Raw genomic sequence first — 20,622 nt, 5'->3', positions numbered from 1 at the left:
AGCCTGGCGGCAGAGCCGTAAGCACTGGGGTGTGAGGAGGGTGGGACGGCGATTCTGTGCTGGGCCTAGGCTCTGGACAGATGGAGCTTCCGGAAGGAAGCGCGGCCACATGCTGAGGTGGGGGGGAAGGGGCACAGAGATGGGCACGGTCAGTCTGCATCACACTGAGACATCCATCGGCCACCCGAGGGGACAGGGCAGGGAGGTGCCTGGCTAAGTCAGTCTCGGGCTTGGTGTGCTTGATGGACCTTAATCTTTGAGATGAGCCACAATGGAGGACGTGGGCCTCTTCCCAGAGCTGATGTGGCAATGTCTGCAGATCCGCCCATTAGTATTGGCTTTCAGGGGTCTCCAGGGTGGGGAGCCCCAGGCTGCATGGGGCCCAGGACAACAGCAGAGTGGGTGGAGGCCTCAGCTAACTGGGCTGGACTCGGGGAGCACCGAGGGGAGAGGCGTCGGTGCTCCCACCACGGGAGCCGGCTCCACCCCGCTGCCCAGCATTCGGCCACCTTCAGGACCACCGGAGCAGCACCTGGCCGGCTCCCAAACACGTCCACTGTCCAGGGAAGGACAGATAGCAGACAAGCCTTGCCCCCTAGTGCGCCCAGAGCCCCCACCCCTGACACCCTCTCATCAGTCTGTCTGTAGGGTCACCTCTGTGACTATTCTCTCTCCCTAGCCTGACACTCTCTGGATAAAAGGCGGGAAGTGAAGCTATAGACCCAGAAAGCTCAGGATGGGAGGCCAGGCCAGGCCTCCCTGAGCTGAGAAACCCCTTGCTGGCATCTCAGACGGACTGCGGTGCTAATCAGATCCCTCACGAGGGGACTGCAGCTGCCCAGCCTGCATATCAGCCAGCACAGTTTGACCCTTCTTAACGTCTATGAGTCCTAGTGATCAGACAGAGGGACCACACCCCGCCCTGCCTGCTGGGGGACCGGGAGTGAGGAGGAATCCCAGGCTGGCTGCATTTTCTTCCTAAGCTGCCTTTTCCTCCTAAGTGAAACAGGAACAGAGAACCAACTTGACGGAACTGCTGTGAAAATCGAGTTAGACAACTTGCAGGGCGTGTAGCGCAGGCCTGGATTCTCACAGGTGTTCAGCTGTAGTGTTTAAAACGTGCAGGTGTGGTTTGCACACACCCCCCCCCCCACAACATGCACACAGAAGCTGCACCGAAGCCGCTCCTCAGCCCTGGAGACAGGCTTGTGGGTTATCTGTTGTCTTCTAAAAACTTTTCAATATTTTCCAAATGTCTTTTGTTAAAGAAGAATCTCTTTCATGTTTAGAAAACACAAGTGATTAAAAACAACTGGAATGTTCGAAGGTGTGACCGCTCCCCAGGTGAGTGCATGAAACAGCCAGCACCCCGCCCCATCTTCACCTGGTGCCCGTGACGTGGCCACACCTGTAGACCCCATCCACACGGCGACCCGCGCCACCGGCACGAGGTGGGGGGCTTTGGAGCCTTGTGGATGGCTTTTCGCATCCTGACCCCTTGCCTGAAAGTGGCTAGGGAGGTCCCTCTGGGCTCAGAGGTGTCTGCAGAAGCCCCAGTTTCCCAGGGCCCTGGGGCGTTTGCACAGCCGAGGTTCTAATAACTGAGGAGCCAGTGGCAAGCTGGGGCTGCAAAGCTGCTCTAGGCCAGGGCATGGCTTCCCTCCCCTGCGGTACCCCACCCCCACCCCCACCCCCACCCCAGCCTCCACCGGTCCTGTGCTGAGCAGGAGGCAGTTACCTGTAAGGACCACATGCCAAGCCAGGTGACTGTGTCTCCAACTGATAAGAGTCCCCTCAGGACAGTCAGACTGCCCTGCAGGCATGTGCTGGGCTGGGAGGATGTGGGGCCTGGGACAAGCTTAGGTCTAAGTGGGGCTCTGGGGGTGTACCCAGAGCATCCTTAAGGCTTCATACCCATCCCCCCCTGAGGCAAGGCAGGAGTGAGCTGGTGGGGGGAGGCTTTCTCTGCTGACCTCGAGATGGGGTCGCGGGTCAGTCCATGACCAAAGTCAAGGACTTATGAGACTGGGGACAGGAGTACTCAGACCAGCTTCTGACCACTGTCCTAGGAATGACCTTGGCTAACTGTCCTGCAGGGCTTTAGCCCCAGCCTCTGACCCCCAAGGGACCCAGAAGGTACTCTGGGGGTGAAAGTGAAGGTGGGAACCCTGTTCTTCACACCAAGCCCCTCCTCCCAGTGACCCTCTGCTCAGGACCACTGACCCGGTGCCGCCCCATTTTCCTGCAAGGACCCCGCGGCGCTGAGCGAGCCAGGAGGTCTCTGGCCTGTCCTGACCCCAGGCCTCAGGTTAGTGTGGGGGCGACTGAGGGGGACTTTTGAGGGTCCTTTCCGGTTTGTAGCTGATTTTATTTGTCCGCCCTTGTTTTAAAACATCACCTCTGTCCACGGGAGGGGGGCCTCGAGCAAAAAACCGGGAGCCGCTGGGGTCAGGAGGAGTCACTAACAGCCAGTGCGCCCAGATCACGCCGGGCCTGAAAGCAGACCCGGCCGCCTTCACGCAGCTAGCTGTTACGCGGCTCAGCGCCGGAGGCGCCGGCCACCGCCGCTTCTTCCGCAGCCCCGCTCTCCGGCCTCCGGGCGTCCGTAGCAGCCAAGGCCGGGCACCTGCTCCTGCCGGCGGCCCCACACAGCGCGGCATCCCGGTGCTGGCGCGGCCGCCGCGGGGAGGGGGCGCCCCAGGACCGGGGGTTCCACACCTCCAGAGTGTGTGGGTCAGCGCCCCGGTCCTGCCCTCGTCCGGCCCCGGCTTCTGGCCCCGCGCAGGGTCCCACGCCAGGAGTCGGGGAGGAGGCGCGCGGAGGGGGCGCGGACCGGCCGCCCCCCGCCCCGGGACCCGCACCCGCTCCGTCCTCGCCCCTTCCCGGGCGCCCACCTGGCGCGGGGCGGCGCGCCCCGGGGCGGCGAGTGCGCGCACGCGGTCGGCGCGCTGTCCCTTTAAACGGCCCGCGGCGCCTCCCCCGCGCGCCCCGCCCGCCGCGGTGCGGCCCGGTGCTGGGCGCGGCCGGAGAAAGTCCATGTGAGCCGGAGCGCCGGGCCGCCGGAGCACTTCCTGCCGCAGGCCGGACCGGGCCGGCGCCCGCAGGTACCCCAACTTCGCGCCGCCCGCGGGCCCCGCCGCCGCACTTCCCGCTAACTCCGCGGCGCGCCCGCCCTCGCCTGCCGCAGTGCCCAAGTTCGCGCCGCGCGCCGCCCGCCGAGCTGGCCGGCGGCGCCCGGGCCTGGGGAGGCGCTCGCCCCGGCCGGGCCGCACCCCGCCCGCCCCGCCGAGCGGGGACCCGGGCTCTGGGCGTCTCCTCTCCCGCCGGGCTTCTCGGGACACTCGGCCTCCCCCGACCGGACGGACGGATCTCAGCCCTTCGGGGCGGAGAATGCGCGCGAGCTCGGCGGGGGGATACGGCCCTGGGGACACGCCCCTCCCTCCGGGGCCGGGGTCCGAGGCCGGCCGCGCGGCTGCGCATCAGCCCGCCCTGCGTCTCCCTTCCCCGCCTCCCCAGTCCCACTGGATCCCCCCGCCCTTCGGGGCATCACTGCCCTCTGGGCGCCCTCGTGCACCCCCTACCTGGGAGAGCCTGGGGGACGGCTGCACTGGGGCGGGGGATCCCACCTGTCTCGCTGCGTTTCCTGCGGTGCTGAGGTCTTGGGGCCCCGGAGCCCCTTCTCCAAGAAGCTCAGAGGTGAGCTCTGAGCTTGCTGCCCTTCCCCACCCCCGCCAGGGCCGGGCGCGGGGCCGGGGCGGGGGGTGGAGGGGGGGCATACTCAAGCCCTTCGGACGTCGACCTGGTTGGGGGGGGGGGTGGTCATGAGGTCAGAGGTCACCTCCGGGTCTCCTCTTCCGGGCTTCTCAGAAGTTTGGTCTTGGCGCTTTTGATGGCCAGCTCTCTGCTGGTGGCCCTTAAACCTGTGGATTTGCGGTGGGTCGGTCCTGGATCTGGGCAGATGCCCACTATGATGGAATCTTCCTCCTTCTCCAGACCTGGGTCTGAAAGGTTTTGCCCACGGGAGCAGTTGGGCTCTTTCTTTCTGGTGGTTTTTCTGAGGACCGGTTGGGCACCCAGCTGTGAGTCCCCTGGCCATAGGTTCTAGCTGAGCCTGTCCTGTGTGTCGGTGGGGGATGGGGGCGGGCTGGGGGTGGAGGGGAAACAGGCTGTATGGGCTGGCCATCTGGCAGAGCTGGTCTTCTGAGCACTCTGAACACACACCGAGCTGTGCTCGCTGGGTCTGGTCTGGTCTGGTCTGATCTGGGTCTCTCCAGGTCTCCACTTCCCCACCTTCCCCTCCTCTTCCCCGTTGAACTCCGGGCCCCTCTAACCCCCGCTACCCCCCCACCCCACCCCCGCCCCGCCCCGTCGACAAAGGATGTGGGTCTGGTATTCAGCACAGGTGCTTCTCAGCACTCCATGCGGAGTGTCGTCTAAGCCCCCCTAGGACCCTAGCGGAGGCGTCTCTGAGGATCGGCTCCATTTTAGAGACGAGGAGTGAAGGGTCAGCAGCCAGCACTGCCATCCACCTTCCAACACTCCCGTTCCCCTCCTCCCCGTGGCCCTCTGTGGTGCCCACCCCTCCCAGGAGGCCCACTGGCATCCTCCTGTTGGTCATGCCACCGTTGGGTGGCACCTCGGCTGGAGCCTGAGTGAAGGAGCTGGGAGGGGCAAGGCCTAGGGTGGCTGGCCCCCGCTGCTTCGGTGAGCTGGTGGGAAGGGGCACCGAAGGGGGACCGTGTCACTTCTCTGCTCGCAGTGGCAGAGGTGGGTGCTCGGTGGTCACACCTGGCGGGGTGGGCGCCGGCTGTGGCACCTGATAGGCCGCTGACTCCGAGCCGGCTCCGTCTGGCCCCTGCTCTGCAGCCGTTCGAGGCGCCTGCAGAATCTTGGCCCAGGAGAAAACGCTTGTGTGTTTTCTGACGGTGACACCAGCCACCCTGGCTGCCCGGGAGTGCCTCTGGGTTCCTTGTCAGGGACGTGGTGGGGCGCTCAGAGGGGCCTTTCCCGGGAGGTGGGCTCGTGGGTGACTTTTAACACAACCCTTAAAGCGTCCCTCTGTTTTCCAACTGAAACGTGAGCTGCATTATTCATGGAAGACAGACAGTGGTGATGGCAAGTGCTGAGCTGGCATTCGCAGCCGGGGCTCCTCTGGCACCTCTGCCTCTAGCTAGGGCTCTGCAGGCCTGACTTGCGGCCTGGGCCAGGGTGGGCCTGGTACCCCTTCCGGGACAGAAGGTAGGCACTGTGACTTCGACCCTTTCAAGGGTGTTCCCAGGGCTCCACCCCACGCCCCTCCTCTGAGCACTGTGCTCTCGGAAATGTAGAGCCTGAGCCTGAGCGGGCTGCAGCAGACGGGGTCTCCCTCCTGGCCCTGGGGCCTCCTGGTGCGGCCCCCGGCACTCACCATCCGTACAGCGGGAAGCCTCAGCCACCTGAGGCCTCATTCCTTCCACCTGGGGATGGGAGCCCGGCCCCCACAGCCCATCTGCCCCCTTCCGTGTCACCCTGTCCTGTCTCGCCTGGGCTCTGCTCCAGCCTGGTTCCCCCCGCCCCCACCACCCCGCCCCAAGTTCTCTTGTCCTGCTGGGGTGTGGGAGTCGGGTGAGCCCCCTAGCTGGGGGCAGCGTGGTGAACGTCTGCTGAGCCCTTTGAGCATAAACTGCAGCCCAGATGACAGCCCCTAGCTCCCAGTTCTCCAGCCTGGTTCTCCCAAGACCCAGTGCCTCCTGCAGACCCCCCAGTACAGGCACACTTGGGAGCTTGACCCAGGCTGGGTTCTTGGGATAAGACAAGCAGCCTTCCAGCTGAGGATCTGTCGTGTTAGCTGACTGGGGCCTGGCTCCTTCGCGCGGCCAGGGTCCCCAAGGGATGCCCCAGGCCCAGGAACTTGGTCTTTGGGTCCAGGCTTTTGCTTGCGGTGTGGTAGAGTTGGGGGGCACTTCCCTGCACAGGGAGGGGGCCCTCGGTCCCTGGCTGGACCCAGAGATGTTTCTGGCTGTGGGCAGCCCCAGTTTGGGAGCTGGGAAAGTCTGGTTGGGCCTGGGGTCTGACTGGGGGCTGGGGAGGGGCTTCAGGGCCTCTCACTGGCCCCAGTCAGGCTGGCCTGCACGTGTGCAGGGAGCACTACTGACCACTCCGTGGTCTGGGCGCTGCCCCGGCTTCCACCGGTGCCTCATCCTCGTCTGGCTCACTTTCCTGGACAGCCCCTTGGTCCTCCCCGAGGCGAGCCGTCTGGCCCTCGGGTACTTCCAGGTGGGGCCTGAATTTAGAATTAGAGCCAGCATCTCCATTCATGTCTGCACCCCAATTCAAGACACGAACGTCTCCTCACCCTGTACTCCTGGCTGTGGCCCGTGTGTCCCCCCCTGCCCTGCACCCCTCCTCACTCGGGCCCCCTCTCCGGGAAGTGTTCACTGCCACCCGCCCTGCCTCCCGAGCAGGCAGGGATCCTGGCGACCTCTGTTTCTCTTTTAGCAAATCCTTTCTCTCACCAGGCCTGGCTCTCAATGAGATCATTTGCAAAATATGCTTCCCGGCTGGCCGGGGCTCCACACTGTCACCTGCGGCTGCCCGGAGCTGAGAGCTGGGCTTCGTGTGCCCTGGCCTCTGGCCTTTGTCATTTAAAGTGCAGGTTTTGGAAGCAGGCGGCCCCCTCCCGTGGCCGAGGGTCTTGTGGGTGAGGATCTCAGCGGACCTCTGGCGGGGCAGGTGTGGAGCAAGCCGGGCTCCCTGGTGGCTGCCTTTGGGGTTGGCATCCTCAGACCCCCCCCTGAGGACAAGGATGGTGGGGAGCACTCCCCCCTGCCCGGTTTGGGAGCGAGTCTGAGCAGGAGGAAGCGAGAGGGGATCTGATGCGGCCCTGGGCTCTCCGGGGCTGCCCCCAACTTCTTTTGTGTGGACCTGAGTCCAGGCAAGGAGGCGCGTAGGAGCAGGACCTCTCGGGTCTCTCACTCAGTCCCCGGGCGTGTGACCTGGGGTGCGTCACTTGCCCTGTCTGAGCCCCGCCCAGGCCTGTGTGAAGTGATGCTACTGCTGGGAGACTGCAGGTGAGCAGGCCCAGCCTGGGGGCCGTCTGGAGATGCCCCCTCCCTAGAGCCAGCAGGGCGGGGGCAGGGGGGGTGGTTCATGCCCCTTTAAGGAAAGCCTGCTTCTCTGTTAGCGTCTGCGGGGAGGCTGGAGGAGGGTGGAGGCGTACTTTTCTCTAAGGTGTTGGTCTCTGTCCCATGGGGAGGAGAGGCTGGCTCCTCCGGGGCTTTGAAGGAATCTTCCCCCTCTCCCTCCCCCTTGGCCCTGGGCCCTGGCGTCCAGGAGGGCACATGGCCATGGATGGGCCCAAGCTCTCGGGGGGCCCCGCCCCACGCCTGCCTGTGAGCTGGGGGAAGCAGGCAGGGCCGGGGGCGGGGACCGCTGGGGCCCAAAAGTGCCCATATATAGTCACCGGGGTGAGCAGTGAGCCTGGCCAGTGGGGCTGCATCCCAGGCCCAGGGCTGGCCCGGCCCGCCAGGTCCAGCATCAGGCCCAGCCCCCCAGGTCCTTGAGGGTGGGCTGGCCCTGGAGCAGCAGGAGGAGGGGCTTGTGCGCTGAGAGCAGCTGGATTTGGAGCAAAGCATCATATACAGCAGCAGGCACAGGCTTGGTGCTCTAGGAGTGTTTGTTGATTGACAGCAAAAGTCTCAGGGGCACTCAGTAGTCAGGGCCGAGTGTGCTTCCTGAGACACCACTTCTGAAAGTGGGAGGCTGTAACCTGGCTGCCCTCTTGGCCTGAGCCACCCAAGGGCCCCTGGCTGGGGGCTGGGGGCTGGGGGCGGGGTGCCCCCTTTTCCTTCTGGTGACACCCCCAGTTGTCCCTACCGCATCCGCATGGTACCAGGAGCTTCTGCTCTGATGGATGGCGTTTTCCAGAAGATGCGCCCCCTCCCTGCCGCACCCCGCCCCCCACCTCCTGGACGCTGCCTGGAGTTCAGCTGGTGGGGAAGGGGCAGCGCTGCCCTCTGGCTGCTGGTGGTCTTTGCGGGAAGTCGGCTCCTGGACCCCTTGGGGCCAGCCCACCCTCACCCTCGGCATCTGTTTCTAGATCTCTGCGCCAAGAAGGGAGAAGCAGCCCGCCTCTGCTGCATTCCGACTTTAGTGCTGTTAAAAAATCACAGTGTTAACACAGAATGCTCCTTTAATGTAGTTTCCATTGCACTGCTAAGCGCCTTTGTTAAATTTTGTACATTAATACTTTTTGTTGTTGTCAGCAGTTTTTTTTTTCTTTTTTGGGGGGGATATAAAGCCATTAGGGTGAGAGAAGATTAAAAAGATACATTACAATTAAAATGTTAATGAAATCTGCATCATACAACTTTTGAAACCCTTTAGGCATTAATCTTGCCTGTGTCATGTCCATTAACTTTGGCTATTCTTATTCCACACTGACCCCTGCTGAGAGATTTGTGCTATAATTGGATTTTTTTTTTCTTAATAAAAAAGAAAAGAAAGCTTTTAAGAAAATAGAGATTGAGTGGTGGCCCCGGCTCCGGCATGAAGAGAAAGGGAGGGAAGGGTCTCCCTTTGGGGGTGGCCGTGGGCCCTCCCAGGCCGTCAGCCCTCTTTCCTGCCCCGTGGATGGCCAGCAGTTCTGGACACTCGGGCCCAGCCCCTGCTGCTCCCCCAGGGGACCCGGCGTGGCCATGTGCTCAGACCCGTGTCCTCACCAGGCCCAGCTCACCTGTGGCGGGAGGGTGTGCCGTGGCCACAGTCATGGTGTGAGTGTCCAGGGCTCAAGGATCTCACCTTCCAGGGGTGGGTCCCCAAGTCCGGGCGCTGGGTGAGTGACTGCAAGGGGGATGTTCCGGAAGGACCAATGGTTTTGGTTTTGAGTTTTCAGGATCCCTCGTCCCCCAGGAGATGCACGCCTGGAAGTCTGGTGTCCTGGGCACTGGGGGCTCCAGCATAAGGCAGGGCTAGAGTTGGGGGGCGGGAAGCTCCCCCACTGCCTATGCCCAGGGGAGCTGGGACCCCCCCTGGCCCCTGCCGAGAGTGGGCCCCCCCAGGTGCTCTGTGAACTTGTCTGCACAGACTCACCCTTGACCGTGGCTGGAGCCTGTGGTGGTTCCCGTCCAGATAGCACCCCTGACCGGGGTGAGGCTCAGGCCCGGTGGGGACATGGGCCTAGCCTGGGGCGCCTGGGTCTAGCCAGCCCTGAGCAGTAGATAGTCACAGCCGTGGCTCTGGGAAGCTGGTCAGGTGGTTGGCAGGGGGCTGCAACAGACAGATTTCGTGTCTGTGTGTTTTTGCAACACCTTTCTATAAAGGGAAACATAATTTAAAATATGATTACTTAGTGTTGTAACAGCCGCCTTAGCGCTCCACGCTATGCCGAGATCATTATCAGAGGCTGATATTAACTTGCAAAGAATATTATGCAAATTGCCCTCTGGCTCCTCCGGGAGCCGTCCCCCCAGGATGGAGATGCGTGTGGGGAGCGGGTGGGGAGCGGGCAGGTCCCTTCCCGGGGTAGGGAGAGGCGACAGCCCGCATCCCGGGCCCCCTAGCCGTTGGTTTCCTGGCTGTGTCTGCGGACGCCGGGCAGGGCCTGTCCCCTTTCTCCATACCCGGCCTGGCTCCTTGTCTGGGGGGGTACATGGAGGGGTGGGCAGGGTGAAGGTTGGATGCTCACGCCCCCCAGGCTCACCCCCGGACTCTATGCTGTCTGTGCAGCGAGTGTTGTCTCTGTGTCAGGCTTTGGGTGGCACCTGGTGGCCTTCACGAAGTGGCCAGTTTGCCCAGTGGTTATGGTGGCCTGACTGGCTCTGGCAGCAGCTGGACCTGGGGACCCACGAACCCCAAGTGCTTGTCGCTCCTGAAGGGATTGGAGTCGCAGATGGGGCTCCCCCACCCCTGGGTGCAGGACCCCTTCCTGTCGCCTGACTCAGCACTGCACTTGGTGTTCCCCAGGGGCTCAGGGCAGCCCCCAGGGGAAGGCGGTGGGGGGCTTGGCGTGTGGCTCTGACCGTCCCCTCACACCTGCCCGCTTCTCGAGTCTGAAGGTGGCCCCCTGCCTTACCAGGGCCAGAGCATCCCCCCCGACTTTGTGAATGCTGCTGTGGGGGTTCCCTGTGGGGTCTCCCAGCTCCGGGAGGGCAGTGATGCTTGTTTGCCTGTGGAGAGGGCAGGTCGGAAGGGACGTGAGCCTCATGGTCACCCTGGAGGGTAACGGGGGTCACTGGGTAGGGGGTAGGGTCACTTTCCTGGGCCCGGGTAGCAAATGATCATAAATTTGGGGGCTTAAAGCGACAGAGACTTACTCTCTCACAGTCTAGAGACACAGCGGCAGGATCAGGGAGCAGCCAGGGCTGGTTCCTCCTGGGGCTCTGGGGAGAGTCCTTGCCTCTTCCAGAGCCGGGGGCGCTGACGATCCTTGGGCCTATGGACACATCCCTCCCATCTCAGGATCTTACTAATTATGCCAGCAAAGACCCTGTTTGCAGACAAGGTCACATTCTGAGATTCTGGATGGACCCTAGTCAACCAGTGTGGTAGGCTGGCTGCAGAAACCCTTTAGTGCCTAGAGGAAAGGGGAGGGTCTGGCCGGCCCAGTGGCTCAGTGTTGCGCTTGCCCAGGAGGGCGGGTAGGCGGGCGGCCGGACACACGGACAGTAGCCACCGCTCCTGTGAGCCGCTGGACGTCGGGTGGGAAGGGCCAGCACAATCAGACTAGGAAGTCTGGAAGGACCTTTGGTTCAGGAGCTAAGCCCTAGTCGAGGGCGGGAAATGGGGCCACCGATGGAGGAGGGTTTTCCTGAGACAGTGTCTATGGTTATGTAAGTTTGGGGACAGGAGGCAGAATTTGTGTTAATTGTCATAACCCAGTTTAGTCGGCCAGTCCTTGTCCCGGGAAGCGGCCTGGAAAGGAGAGGGAGGGAGGTCTCCATGGAGCCCTCGGGGCTGGACCCCGAGCTGCAGTGCAGACTCGGGCCCCTGAGACCCTCCCATCCCTTCCTTCCTGCATCTCTTCCATCCCTCAGAAGAAAACCAAGGTCGTGAAGTGGGAGTGAAATAGTGGAGAAGTCAAGGCAGACAGGCAAAGTAAGAGCAGAGATGCCCTGAGGAGGTGGCCTTGGATGGGCCTAGAGGAGACCCTGGTGTCCAGGTGGTGGGGCTGGGACCTGGGACTTTGGGTCCAGATGAGCCCAGACCTCAGGGGCCCTGAGCTTCCTGGGCCTCGACCATGCAGTCAGGTGGCCGTGGAAGGCCTGGGAGTGGACACGCGATCCGGGGGCCTGTGGCAGGGCCTCAGCGCCTCTTCCTGCCTCCCTCTCCAAGTCCAGAGCCCCAGGCTTTGTTCCAGTGCGGGTGACCGCCTGGCCAGGTGAGGGCCTGGGAGGCTGGGAGGCCACAGGCAGTTTGTGCTGGGCCTTTCGTGTGATTCCTGATAACCCAGGAAAGTGGGAAGTACCCCCCACCCCCTGCATCCATAGGCGTCAGCCCCCAGCTCTACTTGGGAGGTATCTGCGGGCTCCTGTCCCTTCCCCACCCCAGCCCCAGCTGCCTGGTGGGGGGGTGGGGGGCTTCTCTCCTGGGAGGACACGCTGCATGCTTCCTCAACTCAAGCTCAGAAGGAGGGTTCTGGCCACGGTCAGAGGTGCTCTTCTGAGGGGTTTTAGGCTGTCTGGCCAGGACCTGGGGTGGACCCTGGAGCATGGGGGCTCCCAGGACCGGGTGCCCCTTCTCTGGGGCGGGGGTGTGCTGACTTGGCCTCCCCCGGCCTCCTGGACCCGCTGTCCCTGTCTCAGGTCTGAGCGCGGTCGGGGAGGGCCCCCTTCCCCCACCCAGCACCGGCCGCAGAGGACACTGGTCCTGGTGACTCAGGAGGGGGTGGAGGGTGAACAGTATTAAAGTCACCAAGGAGCTGCACGTACTGAGCGCAGAACTGTTTCTGAGTCAGCGACCCCTGCTGCAGTGCGGCCCACTGAAACGAGCATGGGGAGACCCCTGCTGCAGTGCGGCCCACTGAAACGAGCGTGGGGAGACCCCTGCTGCAGTGCGGCCCACTGAAACGAGCGTGGCCCGCCACCGCCTGGCCAAAGCCCCAGGGCCACTGCAGAGTCCCACCGGCCCCAGCCCTGACCCCTTTACAGCCAGAGGGTCTCTGTGAAATCGTGTTCCAGGCACCTGTCGGGTCTGCTTTTAAAATTTTAATTCAGAGCATTCTAGTTACTTATAGTAAAATCTGCCATCGTAACCACTCTCGAGTGCACAGCTCGGGGGCATTAAGTCCGTTCACAGTGCTGTAACAACCGTCACCACGTCCATTTCCAGAACTTTCTCATCCTCCCAAACTGACACTCTGTCCCCATCAAACACTCTCTCTCCCAGCCTCAGGCCCCACCGTCCACTTCCTGTCTCTGGGTTTGACTGCTCCGGGGCCTCACATGGGTGGAATTCAAACGGCCTTTGTCCTCTGCATCTGGCCTTTGGTCAGCATCATGTCCTCAAGGCTCATCTGTGGGGCCTGTGTCAGGACCCCCTTCCTTTTTAAAGCTGAGCGTGGTCCACTGTGCGGATGGCCCTCCCTGGCTTTATCCTTGGCCTCTCCGAGGACGCGTGGCTGTCTCCATGGTCTCCAGTTGTGAACGTGTGATCGCCAGTGTGCTCGTGTCCGTCCGAGCCTTGCTGTGTCTCTCACGCTCCTTTGGTCCAGAAAACCTGAGGTCTTCTCTTGGCTTCTCGTGACCTTGACCCCAGAGTCCAGGCCAGTTCTGCAGAATCGCCCCCAGTCTGGGTGCATCTCAGATCGTGTTCAGTGGGCCCGCGCCGCTGCCCTGCCGGCTGGAGGCACGGTGGCAGATTTTGTCCGGTCCCTCAGGGAATTTGTCTGGTGTGTGTGTTTCTAAAGCAACCCCAGCGTGCAGGGAGGGGGGTCGCGGCCAGGGGTGTGTTAGGGGCAGGGGTAAGCGGCTGTGTGTTGGGGGAGGGAGAAGGGGACGGGTGGGGGAACGGAGCTGGGTCTTCGGAGGCTCTTGAGCATGGAACGGTGCCAGGTCCACTCAGCACCAGCTGCTCCTGGAAAGGCAGGTCCCATCCGCCCAGTGTACCCTGTGGAGGAGCTCTGAGCCGGGCGCTGGGCGGCTGCTGCCTCAGCCCGGCCCTCTCTTGCTCCGGGCCATGGGCTCTGCGAGGAGAGGGTAGGAGGTGCACCGCCGCTGGTCCCCTCCTGTGCACCGCGAGCCGGGTCAGGACGAGCAGCTCCCCAGCCCCGCTCACCGCGCCGCCTCCGCCTCCTGACTCGGAGCTGCTCCGGGGCTGCCCTGGTCCTTGGTAGACCTTGTCCCAGTTGAGCAGATCTGTCCAAAACCTGCAGGTCCCATTCCCTCAGGTCCCGGGGCCGGGTCCTTGTTGGGGGGCCTAGGGCTTGTGAGTTTCCTTGTCGGGCTCCTGAACCTCAGCACCACAGACCTGGCCCCCTGAGCCTTCCGAGGCCAAAAGCCCCTGGTGCCAGAAGCCCCCGGTGCTGGCGCGGCAGGCGGGACTCTCTGCTGCCTCTCGCAACTCTGGGCCACACGGTTTCTCCTCTGTGTCCAGATTCCTTTCTTCCTGGGTCACCAGTCATTGGCCTCGGGGCCCATCCTGGGTGACCAAGACCTCATTTGACCAGTTGCATCTGCGGAGACCTTGGTTTGCTTACGGTCACATTCTGAGGTTCCAGGCAGACGTGAATTTGGGGGACCCTGTTCAGCCCCGTAGAGGAGTCAAGGTCAAATTGCCCACCTGCCTCTGTGCCCACCTCTCACCACAATCTTGGAAGGAATAGCCATCTTGTCCCCGTGTCTCCTGATCGTAGATTCCACCCTGGCCCTCTGACCTCCTGTCCAGGCGCCTCTAGAACCCCCAGCCTGGCTGTTTTGGTCTCTGGCTCCTCTCTTTTGGGGGCAGGTGGGGTGCCGACCTGAGAGGCCTCCGGTCTGGCAGGATGGCGCCCTTTCTACAGCTGAGAGGCTCGTGAGGTTTCCAGCCCGGTGCCAGAGTGGTTCCTTGCCCGCACAGAGGTCTCCATCAGAGATGGGGGTGGGGGGATGTTGGTCTGATGGCTTTCATGTCAGCATGTATGTCTGATGGATTAGGAGTTCCTGCAGCCTCAAAACACACCAAATCACCCCTCTCGCTCCAGAGTTTGACAGAACTGAGGCTGTTGGCATGAAACCCTAATCAGAAGTGGTCCACATGGGAAGGTTACGTTAGCAAAAAAAGGCACTTCTTATGGAAAGCATGTCTTTTTCATTTTGGGGGGAAGGATGGGAGTGAACCCCAGAGCTTGGGCGTGGCCAGTGGGGCTGTTCTGGTGGTGAGACGGCCTCACCTGCGGTGGCTGGTTGGCTGCTGATGGGTGTTGGTTGGATGTGGCAGCTCAGGACCGCCCGCCGACCTGTCTCTGGCACTCTGGGCAGGGCCAGCCAGACCTTCCTCCCACCTGGGGCTGCAGCAGGGGGTGGGGGTGGGGGTCTGGTGCCAGCAGGGGGCACTGTCTGGGCAGCAGGTGGGGTTTTGGCACGCACAGAAGGGTTGCTCTGCAGGCTGCTTTCTGTGTTGCTGGGCGTGACCCCGAAGGCCTGCCCCGTGATTTATGAGCAAGGGCACCCCTCTGCCACCCAGGAAGAGGCAGGTCCAGCCGCTGGCTCAAGACCCCGAGGTAGAGGCTTGGGGTGACCTGCTGGCTGTTCTCTCTCATCAGACCCCACCCCCAGCCCACCACCACTGCCCTCTTGGGGGAACCACACCCCATGCCCTGCAGGGAGCCCCTGGAAGTCATGGTCTTGCCTGGGTGATGAGCTGCCCAGAGCAGCTGTCAGATCACGTCAGGGCCGAGGGGTCTTTGGAGAGTGTCTCGTGCCTGCTTGTTTCATGGAAGGAAATGGACCCAGGGGTGAGTCAGAGCAGACCCAGGGGTGGAAAGCTCTGCCCACTCTTGGGATTCTTTGGGGTCCAGGTGCTGCCCTGGCCAAGCAGGGCAAGATAAAGACACCTCGATTCCCCAGGGCAGCAGTGGCTACCTGGCCCAGGTCATCAGTGGACTGATCGTGGGTCAGGATGGCTGCACGGGACCAGTAGGAAGGGGCAAGCGTGTCCTTGTCCTGGCGGGGGTGGGACCGCCACCCCCTGGCTCTCAGATATTCCTCAAGGTTTCGGTTCCTCCTCACTATTTCTTAACTGCGGTTTCGTAATAATTATAACCGCACGGAGCCCCCGAGCGGGCGTGTTCCGAGCCCCGGCAGCTGTGATTACATCGCAGCCACTGATTTCCAAGAAACCTCACGAGGGAATTCGTTAGAGCCGCAGTGGAAGCGGGCGCTGGGCACCGCCTCCCTGCATGGCCTGGCGCAGGGGGAGCGCCTGCCTGGCCTGGCGAGAGGAGGGGCCGGGGCTGGCCTGGCGCCCTGGTGGCCGGCCCAGGCTGCCTGGGGAATGGTGCGTGCCGGGCGTTGGTTCACGCGGTGGGCCAGGTTAGCCCATGAGCAGTTGGCCGGCCTGTGTACACCTGCCTGCCCTTCCCTCTGGGTGTTTCCAGCCGCCTGGGAGCCTGGCCGGTCCCATGGTGGCCCTCCCGGTTCCGAGTTTGGTTTGGTCTTTCTCCTTGGGAACTCATCCCCGCGTCCCTCCTCAGTTCCAAAACATCTGAAGTTCACTTCATACGAACACTGTTTCTTCTCCCTGAGACTAGGGGAGATCCTTGGCCCTGGGCTGCTGTGTTTCTGGATTGGCTTCTTCCTCCAGCCCCCTGTCTCCTTTGGGGGGTGCGGCTGGTGGTCCCTGGGTGGCGGCTGGAGGGACAGTGGGCAGGCTCCTGCCCCGGTTTATGTGGAGGGGGCGCCTTCCTGGGACCACGGTCAGGGCTGCTCGTGATGGAGACAGACCAGCTGGTCCTCTGGTGCTGTCGTCACGGTGCTGAATAGCGCAGGTGTGGTTCCTTACTTATTCTTAAACGTACAGTCATCTTAACACTCGTGCTGGGAGCTGGTCTGTTTCTCTCACTCACCGGCAGCCCCGTCACGCCAAAGTGCACCGTGTGGAAAAGTGTGACATGCACCCCCCCTCCAGTGTGTGGGGGTGGCTTAGCAGGTCCCAGGCGGGGCTGGCCTGAGTCTGTAATACCCACAAGCCACCTGCTTGGACGGCGGGCTGGGGACCTTTTCCTGGTCCTTCCTGCTTGGGGTATTGATGTTCACCCCCTACCAGGTGTCTGGAGAGGAGATTCCTCCCACCCCCCGGCACCTACAGCACCTCCCAAAATAAGATGAGCAGGGTACCAGTATCCATTGTTGGCTGATTGCATGCAGTCTGGGCTGGGCATTTCTACGCTGTCTGGCATTAACAGCACTTCCCTGGTAACTCAGTCGGTAAAGAGTCTGCCCACAGTGCGGGAGACCCAGCTTCAGTCCCCGGGTTGGGAAGATCCCCTGGAGAAGGGAATGGCAACCCACTCCAGTATTCTTGCCTAGAGAATTCCACGGAAGGGGAGCTACGGTGGGCTATGGTCCATGGGGGTCACGCAGAGTGGGATACGACTGAGCGACTAACACTTTCACTAAGGCCCCAGTCAGTGGGCTGACCCACGGGTCCCTGTAAAGAGCCTACAAGGCTGGAGACAGAAGCGACAAGGGGCAGACCTGGGGTCCCACAGTCACAGGCTGGGTCCTGCCTCCAGGCTGTGCCTAGACGTGCTCATGGACGGAGGAACCAGGGAGCCGGGCTCTCCCAAGGGTCCTGGGCCGCCGTGGGCCTGCAGACCCTGCCCCACCTGCCTCAGGCCCCTTGCAGAGGGAGCGTCCTCTGCCTCAAAGCTGAGGGGCAGCCCCCCACCCCCAGCCAATGCTGCCGGGCTGGGCCTCCAGGTCTCGGGTCCCCGCTGCAGCTCACATTTGGAGCTTCGACGGGTGGGTCTCCCTCCTGCCCCCTCGGCCCCTTCATGTGCCAGGTCCCTCTTGCCCAGCATGGGAGGCTCAGACACACGCATGAGTAGTTTTCAGGTTCTGTGCCCTAAATTAATATAGCGTGCGTTTCGTTTTAAAAAGCCATGATTGAAGTCAAATTAGCGTATTTACCTTCAGTGCTCCCAGGGGAAGCGTGAGAGACTCGCAGAGGTGCGGCGGTGGCTTCCGTGTGTGGTGACGTGACGGCTGTTGGGGGGTGGCACTCGGCTCTCGGGACCTCCCGGGGCAGGCAGGCCTCGTGAGCGCTGGCCCCCAGCCTCCCCTGCACCTCCCCCGACCTATGCAGGGGCCTTGGGCGGGGGTGGGGGCTTCTCCCTGGAGCAGGCAGAGGAGACTGGGCAGTGGGCTGTGCTACGGCCCCGAGGACTCATGACCCACTCACCCCACCGAGCTTGGCGGCTCTTTCCCCTGGGCTTTGCTCAGCCCCTGTGGGCAACACCCGGGGCCTGAGCCTAGGCCTTCGTCCTCCTCTCTTTGGCCTCAGCTTTCGGCCCAGGAGCATTTTGTCCTGAGTCTTGTCTGTGGATGCAGAGGCCTCATGTCCACTTCCAGGGTCCAGGTCTCAGGCCAAGTGAGCAAGTTCCTTCCCCACCCAGAGCCACAGTTTCCCCATCTGTAAAATGGGGTGATGGTATTTCTCCTAACCTTAAATTCAAAGAGGACATAGGACCTGGGAATTTAGGCTGTTGAAACAAAGCCTGGGGTGGTTGAGGGAGCCTCTTGCACACACAGACATGGTCTGCTTTTCTCATGGAAACTGGGTACTGAGCTCAAAGGGCCTGAGGTTTTCTGGATTAGGGCTTGTGGGAGCGAGAGTCCTGGGGGGCCCCGGGCTGCCCCACTGCAGGGTCGGGTGTGCCTGGTCCGTGGGCCTGTGGACACATGGTCTGTGGGCGGGCATCGCCCCCTCCCCAGTGCTATATTGTTTGAAAGTTGTACATGGGTTTTTCTTTATATGCAGCGCTGAAAGCTTTATGAGCAAAAAATTGTTAATAGAGTGATTGTATTTATCTGATTTTCTCCTTTAAAAAGCACACCTTTGTGTAATGAGTACAAAGCAACGTTTAAGCTCCTTGTTCAGTTCTCAAACTGCTTCCGCTCGTCTTTTATTACCATTTACGTGGGTGTTTTACGCACACTTGGCCAGGCCGCCTAAGAAAGCACAGCGATCTCAAGCGCACGGCGGCGTTAAGTTGTTTTACAGCCAGCATACCTGTGTGACGGCGGTGACGGTGAAGGCTCAGCTCCCAGGCCCCACCCAGACCTCGAACCTCTAGCGCTCGGAAGAGCTTTGTTTGCTGTTCAGCTGCTGAGTCCTGCCTGATTCTTTGTGACCCATGGACTGAGCACTCTAGGCTCCTCTGTCGTCCACTGTCTTCTGGAGTTTGCTCAGATTCATGTCCATCGAGTCGGTGATGCCATCCAGCCATCTCATCCTCTGCTGCCCCCTTCTCCTCTTGCCTTCAGTCTTTCCCAGCATCAGGGTCTTTTCCAAGGAGTCCACTCTTTGCATCACATGATGGTAGAGCTCACTGCTCTTGAACCTCCTGTAGAGAGGGCCCGGCTTCTTCTCAGCGTGGAGACTGAGATGTGTCCCACAGGCAGGAGTCTGGAGGGTTCCTGGTAGATGATGTTGCAGAGGGCTCGTCCACAATTTCAGTATCTAATCTCCTGAGGACCCAGCATCTTTTTCACCTCGGGGCTTTTGTGGACACCCTCTGCTAGGGAGGTCCCAGGTGTGAGTGCTGGGTGAACACCTGGGGGGGAGGGGAGGGGCCAGGACACAGGTGTTTGTGGCTGACCCCGCCCAGGACAGGTGCGCAGCGCCGCCTGGGTCTATTTGTATCCCTGTGACAGGTGCCCTGCCTGCCTGCTGTGGTCTTCTCTTTGTGAGCCCCATTCAGGTCTTTGCCCTCCTCCCCCTTCCTGAGCCTCCCTTTCTTTGATTGACTTACAGAATTTTTAGATATTCTGAGCACACAGCCTCTGTGTTAAAAGCATTGCAAATACCTCCTCCCTGCGGCCTTTTCACTCTCAATGGTGGACTTTTTGTTTATCAACAGATTCCCTTCCTTTTTAAGTGAAAGTGAAGTGTTAGTTGCTCAGTCGAGTCTGACTCTTTGTGACCCCGTGGACTATAGCCCGCCAGGCTCCTCTGTCTATGGAACTGTCCAGGCAAGAATACTGGAGTGGGTAGCCATTCCCTTCTCCAGAGGATCTTCCTGACCCAAGGATTGAACCTGGGTCCCCTTAAGGCTGAGTAATATTTTTTCATGGTTTGCATAGGAAAGCTTGCTCAAAGAGCATTTGAGGAACTGTGTGTATTTATAGTCCCTGAGGAAGGAGTGTTGCACTCAGACTGTTCAGTTAGTTACACAATTGCTGAGGGTCCCCCAGACAAGGACACCCGCCCCTTTGGGACTCTCTCTGCTCCTGGGCAGAGATCACCAGCTGCATGTCTCTAGGGCACCACCTTGTTGAAGAGTTAGCACGTCACAGGGTCTGGGATGCGGGCAGTGTGAGACAGTATCCCAGCAGAGGGACCTCGGGCCCCTGAAGAATGAAACAAGCCTGGTGGCCTCATCAGGCGGTCCCTCCTGGGACATGGAAAGGTCACAGCCACTCTTTACCGCATTCCCAAGTTTTTGACAATTGTTCAGCCTCCGTTTGTGATCATAATTTCCAAGTATAGTTTTTAGAAGTAGGTTTCATGTTCTGATTCATAACACGCCATGGTTAAGAGGAGCCCCAGAGCAGTTGGGCTCTGGGCAACTACTGAAGCTGCTCGGTTTCTCTGCGTTTCACAAGGGAGCTCTGATCCATTTTCAGGAACCTCACTCACTGCAGAGGTGGGTTTCTGTTCTTGTGATCGCCACCCGCCCGCCCCCGTCCTGGAGCTCGGGAGCCCATGCATTTTGCCAGTGTGGCTTTCGGGTTAGGCTCAGCCGCCCAGCTCTCAGGGAGTGAAAGAGGCCAGATTCCCATGGAACCGCTGCCAACAGCTACATTGCCATGAAAGGTAAAGGGACTCTGGAAAAGTATTTGTTTCTGAACTCTGAAGCCTCGGGGAGAGGGCACACAGTGTCCAGAACATTTTGTGTAGCCTATAGAAGTGAATCTGCTGCGTGGAGGGCCCCAGCCGCATCGGGGCAGAAGAGGAGGGTTTTCTTCCCCAGCATTCCCAGACCAGCCCCGCATTAGGTCTCGCTCACTGTGAATCTTGGTCAGCAGCCCGTCCCTTGTGGACATCATGGTGTCTGGAAACCTCCTGCTTCACTGGTGGGGTGACGGCTGTCTAAGGGCGAGCCGGTGCAGGGCGCCTCCGTGGGAGATGACTGCGGGCAAGCATCATTTTGTGGACAACCCTCTTCTGGCCTGCAACTTCCAGGGGGCAGAAGCTACCTGTGGATGACCGGATGGGATCAGCTCCTCTCACGGGGCAGCCAGCAGGGTCAGCCTGGGGGAGGGGACACTCTGCATGACCACTGAGCGGAACCGTAGTATGAGGCTTTGATCGCTGTTTCCCTGAGTAAGAGCGTAAGTGGACGGTGAGGACAGATACTGGCGTGGAGCTCCTGGAAGGGAGCGTGAGGATTCTGTTCCTGTAGGGGCACTGGTTGGGCCACGCTGAGCCCGGGATGATCGCTCT

The 20,622-nt window shown here is 61.3% G+C and overlaps 1 protein-coding gene across 3 annotated transcripts in view; it reads left to right on the top strand.

Annotated features, from left to right (window-relative positions):
* Positions 1-3,014: 3,014 nt before the first annotated feature.
* Positions 3,015-20,622, top strand: part of NACC2 (NACC family member 2) — an 83,852-nt gene continuing 66,244 nt past the window's right edge. The window contains exon 1 of one of the 3 annotated variants that reach the window (XM_061434029.1): positions 3,015-3,104. The gene's annotated coding sequence lies outside the window, so the exon portion shown is untranslated. Of the gene's footprint in view, positions 3,105-3,193; positions 3,697-20,622 lie in introns of those variants that run through there. The other 2 variants (XM_061434031.1, XM_061434033.1) reach the window with 2 other exon arrangements.

The sequence above is a fragment of the Bos javanicus genome, chromosome 11 (assembly GCF_032452875.1).
Source record: "Bos javanicus breed banteng chromosome 11, ARS-OSU_banteng_1.0, whole genome shotgun sequence".
NCBI lineage: Eukaryota > Metazoa > Chordata > Mammalia > Artiodactyla > Bovidae > Bos > Bos javanicus.
This window is presented reverse-complemented; position numbering and strand designations above follow the sequence as displayed.